Here is a 17,724-nt window from a genome sequence, read left to right as displayed (position 1 = left end):
AGTTTTGGATGCCAACATTTTGTTGTAGATGGAACCATTTTTCAACTTCTTTTCTTTTTCCTAAAAATATTGGATAGATCAAAAATTCCATGAAAAAATCTATCAAGAGCATCAAAAGACACAAGGGGCCCATGGAATCCTTGAAGGGGCATTTTAATGGTATATTGCAAGAAAAATGTTACTTCGTTGACACGTGCAGTTGTAAACAGAATATTAAATGTGTGTATACAGATGGGAGAAAAAAATAGGAAATAAATATGCTTTGAAATCCTCTGAAACATTGCAGTATGTTATAAACAATGTCAGCAAAATAATATTTGTTCAAAATATTCTTCATTGGTTTTTAATTTGAAGTTTTAATTTGTTGGAAATGTGTTGAATATGTTGGTTTGGTATCAGACATTTGTTCTTTAATAATTTAAGCATTTGTCAATCTTTTTTTCCGATTAAGAAAATGATGTTCAGTCAAATACAGTTAATATGCCCCTTTAATATAAAAACAAGTTTGAAAATAAGTTTATATAACATTTCAACACGTCAGCCCAGAAAAATATTTATGTAAAATATATATATATATAATTATATATAAGGAATAAAAAACATTAAAAAACAAGAGCACCGCCTTGCGGGTGCAGACCGCTCATCTATTTTCTTTATAAAGGTGAAGGGACTCTCATTTTCAATCACAAAGGAGAGAGGGGTGGAGTGAAGAGGGGTGCATTGTGTGGGGGTGTCGACATTTATTACATTATCTTCCAAAAATGCAAAAAAAAGGAAAAAAAAATCGGGGGGTTGGGGGAATGGGGGTGGGGATTCTTGGGTGCGATGGTTGGACGGTATTTCAAACATAAATAATAAAAATAAATATTTGTGTTTTTAACTGTTTCAAAAAAAAATGGGGGGGGGGTGAGGTGGGGGGGGGTATAGTGTGAGGGTGTGGTGGTAATTTGTCAGATGATCTTAAAAAAAAAAAAAAAAAAAAATTAGGGGGGGGGGGGGATTCGGGTGGGGGGAGGGGGGGTGGGGGGATTCTTGGGTGTGATGGTTGGACGGTATTTCAAACATAAAATAATCAAAATAAATAGTTTTGTTTTTTAACCGTTTAAAAAAAAATGGGGAGGGGGTGGGGTGGGGGGGTATAGTGTGAGGGTGTGGTGGTCATTTGTGAGATGATCTTAAACAAAAAAACAAAAAAATAGGGGGGATTCGGGTGGGGGGAAGGGGGGGGGCACGGGCGATGGTTTGGGTGGAGTCTATTGTGGTATGTCAGGTCAGAGTAGTTTTGTCAAAGTATCAATCAAATCTAATCATAAATAAAGAAGTTATGGCAATTTTAGCAAAATTTAATAATTTGACCTTGAGAGTCAAGGTCATTCAAAGGTCAAGGTAAAATTCAACTTGCCAGGTACAGTAACCTCATGATAGCATGAAAGTATTTGAAGTTTGAAAGCAATAGCCTTGATACTTAAGAAGTAAAGTGGATCGAAACACAAAATTTAACCATATATTCAAAGTTACTAAGTCAAAAAAGGGCCATAATTCCGTAAAAATGACATCCAGAGTTATGCAACTTGTCCTTTTACTGTAACCTTATGATAGTTTGCGAGTGTTCCAAGTATGAAAGCAATATCTATGATACTTTAGGGGTAAAGTGGACCAAAACACAAAACTTAACCAAACTTTCAATTTTCTAAGTATAAAGGGCCCATAATTCCGTCCAAATGCCAGTTAGAGTTACAAAACTTTGCCTGCACAGTCCCCTTACGATAGTTAATAAGTGTTGCAAGTATGAAAGCAATAGCTTTGATACTGTAGGAATTAAGTGGACCTAAACACAAAACATAACCAAATTTTCAATTTTCTAAGTATAAAAAGGGCACATAATTCTGTCAAAATGCCAATCAGAGTTAAATTACTTTGCCTGCACAGTCCCCTTATGATAGTTAGTAAGTGTTGCAAGTATGAAAGCAATAGCTTTGATACTTAAGGAATAAAATGGACCTAAACACAAAACTTAACCAAAATTTTCAATTTTCTAAGTATAAAAAGGGCACATAATTCTGTCAAAATGCATGCCAGAGTTATCTTACTTTGCCTGCCCAGTCCCCTCATGATAGTAAGTAAGTGTACCAAGTTTGAATGCAATAGCATTGATACTTTCTGAAAAAAGTGGACCTAAACGCAAAACTTAACCAAAATTTTCAATTTTCTAAGTATAAAAAGGGCACATAATTCAGTCAAAATGCACGCCAGAGTTATCTAACTTTGCCTGCCCAGTCCCCTCATGATAGTAAGTAAGTGTACCAAGTTTGAATGCAATAGCATTGATACCTTCTGAGAAAAGTGGACCTAAACGCAAAACTTAACCGGACGCCGACGCCAAGGTGATGACAATAGCTCATAATTTTTTTTCAAAAAATAGATGAGCTAAAAAACTATTGCAAAATCACAATACAATTGTGTACATACAGTATTATGTATTATTGTATTGGATAAACTATAGTACATGTACAAACAAAAATAAATATATAATATTTGTTTTTGGGCCATATAGTCAGATTGGAGGCAGTGTGCCACACAACAGAACAGTTAATAAATATATTCATGCAGCTAAGAATCTGTTTGATAAATGTTTGCAAGTTTGACGTATATGGCCACAATTTCATAATAACCATCTTTGTGTCTAGCTATAAAAAACAACAAAATTGCTGAGGCAGGTTCTTCTCAAATTGTTAAAGCTCAAAGCTCAAAGCAATATAAGAATGGAATTTAATGAGACTGTACTAGAGCTTTCAGAAGACATTTGTATGTCAATCATCCTTAATTGTTTGTATAACATGGTAATGTATACAATGCTAAATAAACTTAAATATTTAAATATTTTAATAAGATACAATATGAAATTCATATTGTTAAACAACTAAACATTTAATAGGGAATTTTCACAAAGAGTTTTTTTTTCTGCTCTCATCCCTGGCATATACATACTTTTGCAATGTTACCATATTGATTCACAATATGCAGACAGTCATATCATAATAATTGTTATAATTATTGTTAATTTCAGTACAAAACAAACATTATTTTTTAAATATTTATAAAGTGCATACCAAAACACATAGATCAGCTTCATATACAAACAGACTGTTCTATAATGATTAAACTTCCAATATATTCAAACTCAAATATTAGTGCATATACAAAAATGCAATTTAGATCAATATAATATATATAAATAAGTGCATGCAAAAGCACAGATTTATAGTCAACTTTTTTTTGTTAACTCCTTTATTAACAACTTTTCAATGGCTCTCATCCCCAGCTTACCGACACATTTTGCTATCCTATTTTATCATGAATTGCATTATAACATTTTTTATATTTAAATATCAGACCCTAAAGAGGTTGATAACTGTAAAAAAAGATGCTCCAACGCCCATTTACAAAAGGAGGACTGGGCGTGGGGCTAGCATTAGTACATAGATTGATACAACCTATTGTCAACCCTAGGATGTTAATTCAGGCTGACATTTACATGAACTTTTCAAGTGTTAACTATATCACCCTCCATGGGATGTGATATTTATTGTATTATTCCAAATACACAAACCATAACTTGGCATAACACTTATCCTGAAACAGAAGAATCACTCTTCCAAACTTTCCAATACTTGACATTATGTGCAGCTGTTTTTGTCACATTTACTCATCAACTTGGTGATCACTGTGTAGTTATACACTTTAATGGTTTAAATTAGTAATAGACAAACACAAATGAATATTAACACATCGTACAATACAGAATGGATAAATAAAGATACAGCATAAGTTTGATATAGTTAGAACCAATAATGCAATTAATGTGTGGCTAATATACAAACAATTATTTGCCATTGATTAGCAATGTTACAGACAATTTTCAGCGTGCTGTGTTGATTTCATATTTTATTTCTCCAACACCATATTTTTCAGGAGCAGTACACTTAATTTGCGAAGCAATATTGATAATGTTTGAGGAATAAATAAACATTAAAAGATACGGTCTTACATGTAACAATGATTTCTAAAACAATTTATAGTTAACACAATGCACATATAATGAAAACATAATTGCTCATGACAAATGCAAAAGGAATAAATCAAATGTTTCTTTTTGGGTAAAATTTGTAAAAACATTAGATATATATTAACATCTTAATTAGAGGCTAAAGGTAAATTGTAAGTATCACATGCGCTTTATTCTAATTTTCCTTTGTTTAATGTTTAGCCCTATGCGAGGGTGACATTATACATTGTTCCATAGGATTTTAAACTGTTCACACACTAAGTGCATGTGTATGTGGAAATATTACATGGGAAAGTCAAGCCGGGTTGAATAAAGCTATATATAGTTTCATACAAAATGCAACATAACAAGAATCAATGTTCAATTCAGTCTCATACAAATCATGCCATTACCAATAATATATTCAATATCCTCATCAACAACAAAACATAGGTTTTTACTAATCTAAATTGAAGCCATGCAAAGGAATACAATTATTCAAGTTTGTTTAAAGGAAAAACATGTATTCCTTTCAAAGGAATGGCTGCATCTATCAAAAAGAACCACTTGTATTCATTTAAAGGAACCACATGTATTCAGTCAAAAGAACAACATGTATTCATATAAAGGAACAGCGTATATTCAAAGTTTTCATTTGTAGGGCTGATGCCAACATTTAAATGATATTTATGGACTGTGTTACCATCAATGACATGCTCAAATTGTGTGATATCAGTTGGAGAGATCTCTTATTTTCCATTTAGCCTGACCAAAGATCTTTCAAATAACAAATATTCTTGTCGCTGCAAGTTCCTGTTGATTCTTGTAGCAACCATGATTTAAGTCAAGTGAGAAAGTAACTCGAACTTTTGTTCTTGGTCCCGGCGAGTTCAAGCCCTTGGGTTTCGATTGTATGGAGAACATCTCCGGAACAGTTAATTATAAATTAATCAATTTTATTTCAGCCTTAATGCAGTCTTTTAAATTAATTTTAAAATGATACTTGATTAAGAAACATAAATAAAATTACAGTTTAAGGCAAATGCAGATGTGATTATTTCAATGAAAAGTGACTGCCAAGGCCTGAAATCCATGAAAGTTTCTCTGCTGAAAACCAATCAACTTTAAAATTACATGTTAGGTGGTATAAAACTGTGCATAATAAATGGTAAAGTGTAGTAATTAAAACATATTTTATTGCAAACAAAAGATCATAAATAAAATTGAAAACATATGGTAAAGACAATCTTTTGTCTAATTAATATATCAGTTATTGTTTAATTTTCCCAATACATGTAATAACCATTTAATAACATTGACACAAATATAAATTTTTAATATTAATAAACATAACTTTATTTACATTTAAAATTCTACCTAAATGGTAATGTTTTTTCCAGTAAAAAAACAATCAGCAGTCATGTACAACAAAATTACTTTTTTATAAGCAAATCTACAAACAAAACAAAAATTGTGTATAGCAACCAAATAAACTATTTATATAGTTGTTTTATTATGATCTTTGAAAAATTTACAGAATTGTACAAAATGATTTTTCTTTAGGGCTATCTGTAGGTGGTTGATAATAAAAGGGTGACCTAAAAAATTGTGCTTGAAAAACTCTCTGTTCAAGGTCTCTTGCGTGTGCTTGAAAATTATCAGCAATCCCCTTTTGTTTTGCTACTTCCCATTCAAGCCTTTTTTTTTCTGCTTCAAAAGCTTGACGTTCCCTTTCTAAATCCTTTTTGTAGCTATCTTCATCAGCTTTAGAAGCTAGTTGATCCAATTTCAGTGCAAGTTCTCTTATTTCTGCTCTAGAAGTTTCACGTTCCCTTTGAAGTTCCTTTTTTAATTCAGCTTCAGCAGCTTTAGCTTCCGCTGCTTTAGTATCGGTTTGTTCAGTGATCAGTTTTTCAAAGTCTCTTTTGTATGTTTCTAAGGCCTTACGTTCAACCATTAAAATTTCCTGTTTATGCTTAATTTCTGCTGCTTTAGCAGCTTTTAAAGCAGCTTTGGCTTCTCTTGCCGCTTTTGCAGCTTCGTCAGTTTTAGCAGCTTCTGCAGCTTCAGTTAGTGTTTTAAAACGAGAACTGAAGTGAGGAGTAAGTTTTTTTACATTTGCACTGTCAATTGAAGCAAATATGTCTTTTATCATTTCTTCCTTTTCTGCTGGTGAGACTTTGTTGTCTATGAACAACTCCTTATCTTTACAAAACTCAAATACAGATGTAACTGGATGTTTGATGTCTATCTTCGAACGAAAATGATCTTCATATTCATTTTCATTTGTAGTAAAAGTCATGATTACAAAGGCATAATCACTAGCATCATTTCCAAAGTATTCCATAAATTGCTTGAATTGGTCTTTCACATCAGAGAACTTATTTGGATCTATTACAAAACAAAGAGCATGAAATCCTGGATGCAACATTTTCTCTGTTTGTAAGAGTTCATTCTGGAAATCTCCCTCAATTTGGCTTGACGGATCCTTTACTGGAAATTCCACAATCTTTATTTTGCGACTTTTGTTTTCCCCGCTTTGGTCCTTAGGTTTTATTTTTGGTATTTTTAATGGTATAGCTGTCCTCTACAAAGAATTTTAAAATTACACTACTTGCTTAAAATTCTGTGGGTGGATATGTAGTTTTATAATCCTAACATCAAAATTTACTAAATTGGGTCAGAGAGGTTTTGCATTTGGTATGTAGCATTGTATAAGTGTCATCTACATGAGTTTTTATCCCCCGCTGTTGGCGAAGGGATATTTTTCTGCATTTTATCGTCTGTCTGTCCTTCTGTCTATCTTTCAGTCTGTCCCTATCACGTTTGTGTCTAGAGACATATATAGGAAATGCTTGTGTTTGTTATTCAAACTTGGTATGAGTGTATATATGGATAAGAAGATGATTCATGTATAAGTTTGATGCAAACTTTTTGTCAATAACAAAATTTTGGCCTTTTTATGCCCCCCCCCCCCCCCCCTTCCTTTGAAGAAGAGGGGATATATTTTGTTATACCCCCACAAACGAAGTTTAGGGTGGTATATAAGAGTGAGCTTGTCTGTCTGTTGGTCGTCCAGTGGGTCGGTTCGTATTAAGTGTCCTCTCTCTAATTCAAGTTGTTTTCATCCGATCTTCACTAAACTTGGTCAGATGTTGTATCTATATGATGTTAAGGTTAAGTTCGAATATGGGTCATGCCGGGTCAAAAACTAGGTCACAGGGTCACTTAGTGCGTTTTAAACATTGAGCATGGTGTCTGGTCTCTAATTCAAGTAGTTTTCATCCCATCTTTACCAAACTTGGTCAAAAGTTGTATGTAGATTATTTTTAGGTCAAGTTTGAATATGGGTCATGCCGTGTTAAAAAACTAGGTCACAGATGTGTTTTAAACATTCAGCATGTTTTCCGCTCTCTAATTCAAGTTATTTTCATCAAATATCTTCACCAAACTTGGTCAGAAGTTTTATCTTGATGATCTCTACGCCAAGTTTGAACATGGGCAATGCTGGGCCCAAAACTAGGTCACGAGGGTCACTTAGTGCGTTTTTTAACATTCAGCATGGTGTCTGCTCTCTAATTCAAGTAGTTTTCATCCGATCTTCACCAAACTAGGTCAGAAGTTTTATCTAGATGATCTTAAGGCCAAGTTCTAACATGGGCCATGCCGGGTCAAAAACTAGGTCACAGGATCATTTAGGATTGCTGTTTTTTGTGAAGACAACATGCAAAATATTCTGTGTCAATCCGGCATGTGGGGGTATTCGTCACATCTGTGACAAACCTCTAGTTTTAATGGATGTCTGTCTGTTGGTCTGTCTGTCTGTTGTACAGACCAGTTGGTTTCTTATCAATAACTTGTGAACAGATAGACCAATTGGCATGATACTTTCCATGTGCATTGGCCTTTGCCAGTAGATGACCCCTATTGAAATTGGGGTCACTAGGTCATAAGTCAATGTTACTGTAACACTAAGTGTGAAAATTATTTTCGATCAATAACTTCTAAACGAATTGATCAATCGGCTTGATACTTCCCATGTGCATTGGCCTTTGCTAGTTTATGTGTCCTATTAAAATTGTGGTCACTGGGTCAAAGGTCAAGGTCACTGTCACAGTAAGAGTGGAAATTGTTTTTGATAAATAACTTGTGAACGGAGGGACCGATTGGCTTGATACTTCCCATGTGCATTTGCATTAGACTGTAGATGGCCCCTATTGAATATGGGGTCACTAGGTCAAAGGTCAAGGTCACACTAAGTGTGAAATCATTTCTGATAAATGACTCGTCAACGAATTGACCAATTGGCTTGATACTTCACATGTAGATCGGCCTTGGACAGTTGATGACCCCTATTGAAATTTGGGTCACTAGTTCAAAGCCTTGTTGGGGGGCATATGTCTCTGACCGCGGAGCTCTTTTACATTGGATTTTTTCTGTCTTAAGCTGTATTTACAGTATCATATCAGTTACAGCCATGAAACTTATCACAGTTCTTTTAAATCATCTGGGACTCAGTCCCATGCAAGGCCCATAACCCTAAAGGAATGGTTAATTACTTCACTATGAAACAAGTGATGCTGTATTTTTTTTTTTAGAATTGTTGTCTTTTATGTGTGTGTGTCACAAGTAAGAATCAGGTCTCTAGGGTCAAGGTCAAAGTCTCACATCAAGCAATTTCTTTTTTTTCACTTTTTTTCAGTGTTAATAATTCATTAAAAAGATACTGCATTACATTGTCTGCTTCAAGCCCATAACAGGTACAAATGAGTTAGAAACATGGAACAACCATTCACTTACTCTCTTCATCAAACCTCATTATCTTTCTTATAAAACCTAACCTCTAAAACCACCTGATGGATTTAATCAAACATGAATTGGCCTGGTGGTGATCAATTACATTTTTTTTCCATTCATAGGGATTTCTTGTAAAGTTGACTAAACAACCAAAAACTAAACTAGATATTTCCATGAACTTTCTTGCCTGATTATGATGAACAAGGCTTTTCAGTTTAAATTATATTGCTATAAATAAATCTGAATTTACCATGTGCTGGTTGCATCAGAGGATGAATTTTGATACATTGCACATAAAATACATATTATATGTATATTAAAAGTTTCTTAAAAATCATTTTGCTAATTAAGTCTTTATTTGGGTAGATGTTTGCAATTTATCTGTCAATGCCTTCCTCTTACTTCATCTGTCTGTCTATTTAATTTTATTGTGCATTATGGAATTCTGAATAAATTGGCATATTGCTTGCAAGAACATAACTTGTTTGTTTAAGATCAGGTTGACAATTTCTGTTCAAAAGACAATAGTTCCATAATATAACTTCTTAAAAATATGTATGCATTAACAAAATTAGTTTCCGTACATCCATTTAATAATGAGTGAGAGATAATTTCTAGTTTAAGTTATGAGTTAAATTATACAGTAAGAAAGATAAAATGGAAAATGCAATTATACTAATAATTAGATGGACTGGGTGTATTCCTAATTGTTGCAATTATCACACTGCTTTATCACACTGTAACTTACTGGTGTTTGTTGGTGTGCATTTTTCTCTGAGGGATCATTTTCAGTAAACATGCTTTTGCCAAGAAGGGAGTTCCCGGTTGCACTTTTTCCATGGCCAGAAAGTCCAATCAGGAGAATTCTTATATCTAAAAATGCAGAATTACAATTTATGTATAACTGTTCATAAAACATATTTTAATACATTTCATATCAACATTTTGATATTGGGGTCATACGGTTGAAGATCCCAAACATTCACATATAAAGGGCTTGTAGCATAAAATTATAGGCACAATAGTCGTTTAATACCCATGCTAACCATCGCTTAAGTTGACTTTGAAATATGATTAAACACCATCTTTATATTGAATGCTTTGAATTCCTTTTATTAATCTGATATCGACATTAGACAAGTTCAACATTCACAATTTTATTAATTATCACATGGCAATAATTTGTCAATAAATCCAAAACATTAAGGTTAAGGTGCAACATTTCCATATCACTGTTTATACTCTAAATAATGCACAAAAAATAAACACATGTTTTTTGGGTCAGTGCATGGATTTTAATATAACTTTAGATAAGTATTACCCATAGTAAGACAAAGTGTTTTAAAGAATGAGCATGCTTCTCAGTATGAGGTCAAGGTCACATGTCAAGGTCAAAGATCATACATAAAAGTTTCTTTACCGATATGTAACTTTAATATTACTGAAAGCTATTGCATATAACTTCAAAATATTATTCCCCATAACTATACAATGTGTCACATACAACTCTTATGCTTCTTGGTCAAAGTAAAGGTCACACTCCAAGTAATACTTTTTTTTAAATGCCTCTGTAGTGTGACTGTAATATGCCTGAAAAAATATTTCTGGGTATTAGCCTGAGTAACCAGACAATGTGTCACATTCAACTCAGCTGCTCCCTTCTCCATAGTAAAATTCTTAATTCTCAGTCAGATGTGCTTTATAGTTATTGTTTCTGTAATTTTGTATGACCCCACTTGATACGGTAAGGTTGGGGGAGCAGGTTGTTTTACCCTTGTCTTTCTGTACAACAATCTTTCTGCCCTTCCTTCCATCTGTTAAGTGTAACTCACAAACAAGAGATGTGTTCGTCAGAAACACAATGCCCCCTATTGCGCCGCTTTGAAAAAACATTTTTTTTATCTTTGACCTTGAAGGATGACCTTGACCCTGAACTTCCACCACTCAAAATGTGCAGCTTCATGAAAACGCCGCTTTGAATTTTTATAAAAAAAATTACCTTTGACCTTGAAGGATGACCTTGACCTTAAACTTCCACCACTCAAAATGTGCAGCTTCGTGAGATGCACATGCATGCCAAATATCAAGTTGCTATCTTGAATATTCATTATTGAAAAAGTTATGGCAGATGTTAATTTTTTTTCGGACGGACAGACAGACTGACTGACATACTGACTGACGGACAGTTCAACTGCTATATGCCACCCTACCGGGGGCATAATTATAAGGGCTATAGGGATAAAACTTTGAAAAACATATTTTCAGAATGTGTACTTGTGCATCTCAATGTTTGTGTTTGGATTTTTTGTACATTTTTGAACTTGTGTCATGTAAGAAGTCATTAATTTTCATGTTTACTTATAACTTAGAGATAATTATAATGTTTTCAACTGTTGTTTACTGTTTATTGTAACTTATGGTAGAGCCCTTCCCCTCTACTAGCATATAATCCAGGGGCATATGTCACATTCTGTCTTACGCCTTGTCTAATATCCCTTTAAGTTTAAAAATAATGTAATTTGTTACAATGTTAGGACTCAGTTGTAGTGATTACCTTCTTTGGACCGCTCAGATCCCAATCCACAAACATGTATCATATAAAAGTCTGTAGCTTTTTGTGCCAAGTTTCTAGTGATTTTGTTTACAAAGTATGGCCTTGATGCTTTGGCATTAGCTTCATCAACTGCTGTTAAGATATTCCAAACCATTTCTTCTTTAATATCTTTGGAAGCTTTGTTATCAATGAATAACATTTTGTCTTGACATCGTTTTCGGAGCACTTCAAATGCTTTTTGTCCATCATCTTCAGACTTTTTTTCCCCTCCTCTAATGTAGTTTTTCATTTCTGCTTCTGTTTCCATGTGGGTAAAAATGACAAATGCATATTCATCAACACCTTTCCCAAACAATTTGAAGAAAATTTCCACTGTTTGAACCAATTCTTTAGTAAAGCGATCTGGGCGCAGTACTAAGCAGATAGCATTGAAACCAGGTAATGTCAGCCCTATACACTGGTAAATTTGTTCATACACAAATTGTTGATCAAAGGATGTATCAAAAACTCCAGGAGTGTCCACAACTTCTAATTTTCTTCCAAATCTTTCTTGTACCTGCAATAAATAACTGACTTTTTTATTTGGCATAGCTGTGTAACCCAGCTTTTCACCTTAGCTGACCTTTGTAAGCGTTCAATCAATTTGAATATAAAACACAAACTTTTCGAAATAGGAAACATGCTATCTACAAACAGTTTACACTTTTACATTAATATGTTATTCATTTGACTGTATTTAAAGGCTTTATTTTGATCAGAGAGATATGAAATGATGATATCTGGCGATATTATTATGGTATGTCAATCATAGATTCTTAATGTGTTATGTCATAATTTTTTAAGGAATCATTCTATGTTTGTATTTTTGTATGCTCCCCCAAATTTTTTTGGGGGGAGCATATAGTCGCCGCTTCGTCTGTCCGTCCGTGTGTCCGTCCGTGCACAATTTTTGTCCGGGATATTTCTCAGCAATTAATGACTGGAATTCAATGAAACTTTATGGGAAGCTTCACTACCAAAAGGAGATGTGCATATTATCAGCCGGTTCTGGTCGGATGATTATTCACAGAGTAATGGCCCTTTGAAATTTTCCATTAACTGTACATATAGTGCAATTCTTGTCTGGGCTATTTCTCAGCAACTAATGACCGGAATTCAATGAAACTTTATGGGAAGCTTCACTGCCAAGAGGAGATGTGCATATTATCAGCCGGTTCTGGTCAGATGATTTTTCACAGAGTTATGGCCCTTTGAAATTTTCTTTAAAAAAATTATTGTCCCCCCAACTACTGTGCCCTCAAGACGTTTCCTTTTATCTGAATATATAGTGCAATATTGTGACCAAAAAAACCTTTGTGGAGCATCACCCATCTCTGACGGTTTCTTGTTTAAATAAATCATTGAATTAAAATTGCTTAAGACTTATAAATACAAACATACAATGTACTGATTTAAAGTGAATATTTTGAAAATTATTGGCATGCTATATTACATGTGTAGCAAATTTAGCTAAATCTTGACCAAAAGTTTTTTTTAACTTTATATAATAATAACTTTTTTTACCAAAAATTAATTTTGTGATCTATTTTTTAAATACAAAAAAATGAATCAAGATTTATCAGATATTTAAAACTGTCAAAAAGAAGGTTTAACTGAAATATGTTTTTTCGATATTTTATGTGCTAAATTTGAGGCGTCTTTTTTAGCAATTATATAAATAGTTCCTGACCAAAATCATGGTAATACTAGAAATGGTGCGGCAGAGGCTGACGCGTATCACCATGCCGCATGTTTGACCCAAGGGGCACCCCAGGGTTGGTAATGGGGCCATGCATAGTTGAGATTGACCGTATTGTCATAAGAGATGTTCAGTATCAATTGGACTCGGTATAGAAATGAATAAGTTAATGTAAAATAACATAAAACAAGAGATGTGTTTGTCGAAACACAATGCCCCTCCTGCGCCGCTTAAAAAAAGAAATTATCATTTGGCAGGTTCATTACTTACCTCCCTTTAAAGCTGATTACTTCCCTTTGATTTGTTTTTTGACCTTTGACCTTGAAGGATAACCTTGAACTTTCACCATTCAAAATGTGCAGCTCCATGAGATACACATGCATGCCAAATATCAAGATCTTCAATATTGCAAAAGTTATTGTCTATGCGCCATACCGGGGGCATAAAAATGAGTGAAAATCTCTGACACAGCCCCACCCCAACCCCCATAACTTTTGACCCAGGGGTCAGATCAAAATTCCAAATAGTGCAGGGTCGCACATATGCTCATAGCTACAGTGATCATTTTAGAAATCAAAAGTATGAGTCCCAGGGACTCATAGGTTTTAAATATATGGGCCCCAGAGAAAAAGTATGGGTCCCATCTATGAGCAGAAGAAAAACATAGTGGATCAGGGTATTTCAACATTTTAATGACAACACATGGCTATCTAGTCACAATTAAACAGGAAACTTTAAAAGGCAACTCAACAATTTTATGACTAGATTATTTTCAAGACTTAAACAGGCCATTGTACATCACATTCACGCGTGTGTATTGCGACAAACAATAACCCCACTTGACCATTATAATAGATGAGCAGTTTTACGTCAATAATGACATATCTCAACGACTGTAGCCATTAACATAAAAAGATGCATTAACATAAAAAGTTTCCACTTTAAAACAAAGCACTACGAGTGTTTATTCATCTTTCAAATTAAAAGCCCATGCTTTCCCTGAGGAAGAATTACATGATTTCTTATTTTGGCATGTTTTACATGAAATGCACAAGGACTGTTAATTACCTGGTAGTTGCTAGAAAATTACAAAATTGTCAGAAAAATATAGTGCTATGCAACCCATGCTCCATATCATAATGACGCGTCCTATTGTTGAATACAAAATTAAGCTTTCCATTGACCCGGATTATTGATTGCGCAATAGTATAATGGTGGCCATTTTTGGTCGATTTGCAAGTTTTTTGGTCTTAAATTCGTTTTTCTCTGTTTGCGAATTATTTTTCAGTTTCATAATTTATACACTTTTAGGATTGTGCGTCCGCGTGATGCATATATAGCACATGTTTGCGTCCCCTGCGATTTCTATGTGTACAGGACGCAGACCTAAAATTATCCCTGTAGCTACCATGTGTGTAAGTTTCAAGGTTCTAGTGCTTCTAGTGTAGGAGAAGATAGTAGCAAGGACGGGGATAAAAGCGTGGGGATAATGAATTACTTGTAAATCATTTATGTATTGGTATACAACAAGAAAGTGGTAGAATAATTGCAGAAAAACATAAGAATTTTCACGAAAGCTTGTCTGGTGAAATTTTCCAAATGGTGTCGGAAATTATTGATTGTCAGTTTTAAAAAAAACGCAAGTCACAGTTTCCAAAAAACAAAATGACTGCACCCAAAGATTGCAATGTTACTGAATATTATTGGTTGATAAATGTTTGATTTTACTTTTCATTTAATTAAGTGACAATTTCAAGGCTGATACACTTGAAATATGATTTAGCTATTGTGTCCTTTGCATGGCCTATGTCTGTCAATATAGTTGTACGTTCGCAATTACCGTAACCACTCAGAAAATGTTGGCGGACACACACTTTTATAAAATTGTTATGCTTTCAGCAAATATTCTACCACTTTCTTGGTGTATACCAATAAATAAATGAATTTCAAGTACTAGCACATTGATGTCAGACAGGAACACTGTTTATAACCGCAAAAACAACTATTCCAAACTTTAAAAAAAACATTTTTTGTGTTGTAAAAAGCTTGAATGCAGCATGATTTTGAATGTTCTATCAGATAAGTGTTTGAACGTTCTTGATTGGCTGATTTTAGACTGTTTAATCCAATCAGAAAAGAGCTCTTAAAATGTAAACCAATGTATTAAAGAGCGACTTTTTGACTAGCCAAAATGTGATGTCATGAGTTTTGTCCCTTGTTGGTTCATGCTACCTTTGGGCGGAATGGGAGTTGGTTATCAATTTGAATACTGCACACACAATATTGTTCAGGTGAGTCTTTTCCTAATGTCTTCAAATGACTGTGAAATACATCAACAAAGGGCCACCAGGGTGCAGAGCAGTTTTTATGTACGACTGCATTGAAAACTTTGTCATCAGGAAACATTATCAGACCATTTTGAAACTGTTTCTCAAATATTGTGTAACTGTTCAATCTTTATCATAAGTGCACACATTTGAATTTGAACATTCATAAAACAACTTTTTTATGTTTAAAGCCATTTATAGCTCAAACTCTTGTGTTAAACATACCAGCCTCTTATACTCCTGTGTAACAGAAACTTGGCTCAATTCGTCATGAAATCCTTCTTGTCTTGTGATACCCAGAAGCGAGTTCCCAGTGCACTTTTGCCATGGCCAGTATGTCCAACAAGTAGTACTCTTACATCTGGATAAAAATATGACTGCTTTTAAAAATTGGCCAACTTTTCATGTAATACACACAATTAATTGATATGAATCATTTGGACATTTGAATAAGACACATTAATATTTTCATTAATATAAATAAATAAACTTACTCATATACAAAAATTGGAATATCGGTAATAAACTTACCTTTTGAACCTTGTTTTTAAAGGAAGTTAACAAGCGTGTTAATCAGATTTAGATATTACATGCGTGCCTCAAACATATGTTTTCTTTCATCACTTTAGTTTGCATTTACCAATCTAAGTTAAATTTGCTATAGCAGCCTGGTATGGAGATCTAGCTTAAGATTGTATTTGGGGCAAGAATTAGGTCACTAAAATTAGAAAGAACAGTTTCTGCTCAATAACCCCAGTTTAGATGGAGGTGTTGCCCTGAATCATTATTTATAGGTCTAAGCTTGCATTCATACCTAGCTTTGGGGAGTATTTTGGGTCAATTGAATTTAGGTCAAGGTCGCTGTTACAAAAATATAAGAATTTCAGACATTCAGACCTAGATTGTGATTGTATTTGGGATCAGGACCAGTAAGGAAAAGGTCATTGATACTAAAAATAATATAAAACAATTTCCATTCAAGAGTCTGGATGAAGATATTGTGCTGAAATTCGTATGGGTATCTTACAAGCAGACTTTCCTTGAGATAGCATTTGGGCCAATTTTATAAAGGACTCAGTTATTTATACTGCATATAGAAAAAAAACTCATTTGTTGATGCAGGTATTTGGCCAACAGTAAGCTGTTGTAAGCTTACGGGCTGAAAGGCAAACCCAGCTTGTGATGGCATAATTATTTATATGAGATATACAAGTAAAAGTTGAAAACCTGGTCTCCTGGTGTTTCCATTGTTCTTATTTTGTAAACAACCATAATATGGTATTCCCATAAAATATACTACAGTTCCTTGTAATAAACTTCAGACAATGTCATACCAATTTATGTATGATAGTAGAATCCAAAACACATATCCAAATTTTGATGTCAATGGGACATATATTAAGCAAACATGTAGATTGTCATTTAGAATTAAAGTTCTCATGAAATTTATGCAAATCGTTTGTTTTGTTCGAAAAGTTTGACAAATGTTCTGACATGTACATCATGTTATCTGCATGCTGTGTGGAAATTATGGGCTTAAGATTGCCAATTTAAAACTGAGAAGCGCTCAGAACTATGAAATCTTACTTAAAACTGAATAGCATTTTTCTGCATGGCATCCCTGTATGAACTTTAGGGAAAATCATGCATATATTTTTCATTACCATGTTTGCATTTCATTTCTTTTGACAGCACATCTGGTTTTGGCTGGTCTGAAAATAATGAAAGTGCAAAATATTACAAAATTTAATAAACAAGTCGTTGCCCACCTGAGGATACCTTTGTGTCATTTTCATTTCCTGAGTTTGCATGTTCATAAACAATATCAATCCATTAGATTATATGAGAATCATGTATGTTAAAAAATCTATTGACAAATTCTTTTAGACCTAAGGTCATTCTTTCATTTTCTAATGACCTTTGATGTGAAAGATTTTTATGCCTCAACTTTTAGAGGTCATACAGATTTTCACTGTGTTCATCAGTCCCTCTGTTATGTCCATCTTTTTAGCTCATCTATTTTTTGAAAAAAAATTATGAGCTATTGTCATCACCTTGGCGTCGGCATCTGCGTCGGCGTCGGCGTCCGGTTAAGTTTTGCATTTAGGTCCACTTTTCTCAGAAAGCATCAATGCTATTGCATTCAAACTTGGTACACTTACTTAATATCATGAGGGGACTGGGCAGGCAAAGTTAGATAACTCTGGCGTGCATTTTGACAGAATTATGTGCCCTTTTTATACTTAGAAAATTGAAAATTTTG

The 17,724-nt window shown here is 33.9% G+C and overlaps 1 long non-coding RNA gene across 1 annotated transcript in view; it reads right to left on the bottom strand.

Annotated features, from left to right (window-relative positions):
- Positions 1-9,590: 9,590 nt before the first annotated feature.
- The window catches only part of LOC127832322 (uncharacterized), a 30,401-nt gene continuing 22,267 nt past the window's right edge, over positions 9,591-17,724 (bottom strand). Inside the window, exons 3-6 of the long non-coding RNA XR_008026787.1 lie at positions 17,126-17,173; positions 15,687-15,822; positions 11,397-11,952; positions 9,591-9,715 (exon numbers count right to left, since the gene is read on the bottom strand). This is a non-coding gene — a long non-coding RNA (uncharacterized LOC127832322). The remainder of the gene's footprint in view (positions 9,716-11,396; positions 11,953-15,686; positions 15,823-17,125; positions 17,174-17,724) is intronic.

This window comes from Dreissena polymorpha, chromosome 5 (genome assembly GCF_020536995.1).
Source record: "Dreissena polymorpha isolate Duluth1 chromosome 5, UMN_Dpol_1.0, whole genome shotgun sequence".
Classification (NCBI taxonomy): domain Eukaryota; kingdom Metazoa; phylum Mollusca; class Bivalvia; order Myida; family Dreissenidae; genus Dreissena; species Dreissena polymorpha.
This window is presented reverse-complemented; position numbering and strand designations above follow the sequence as displayed.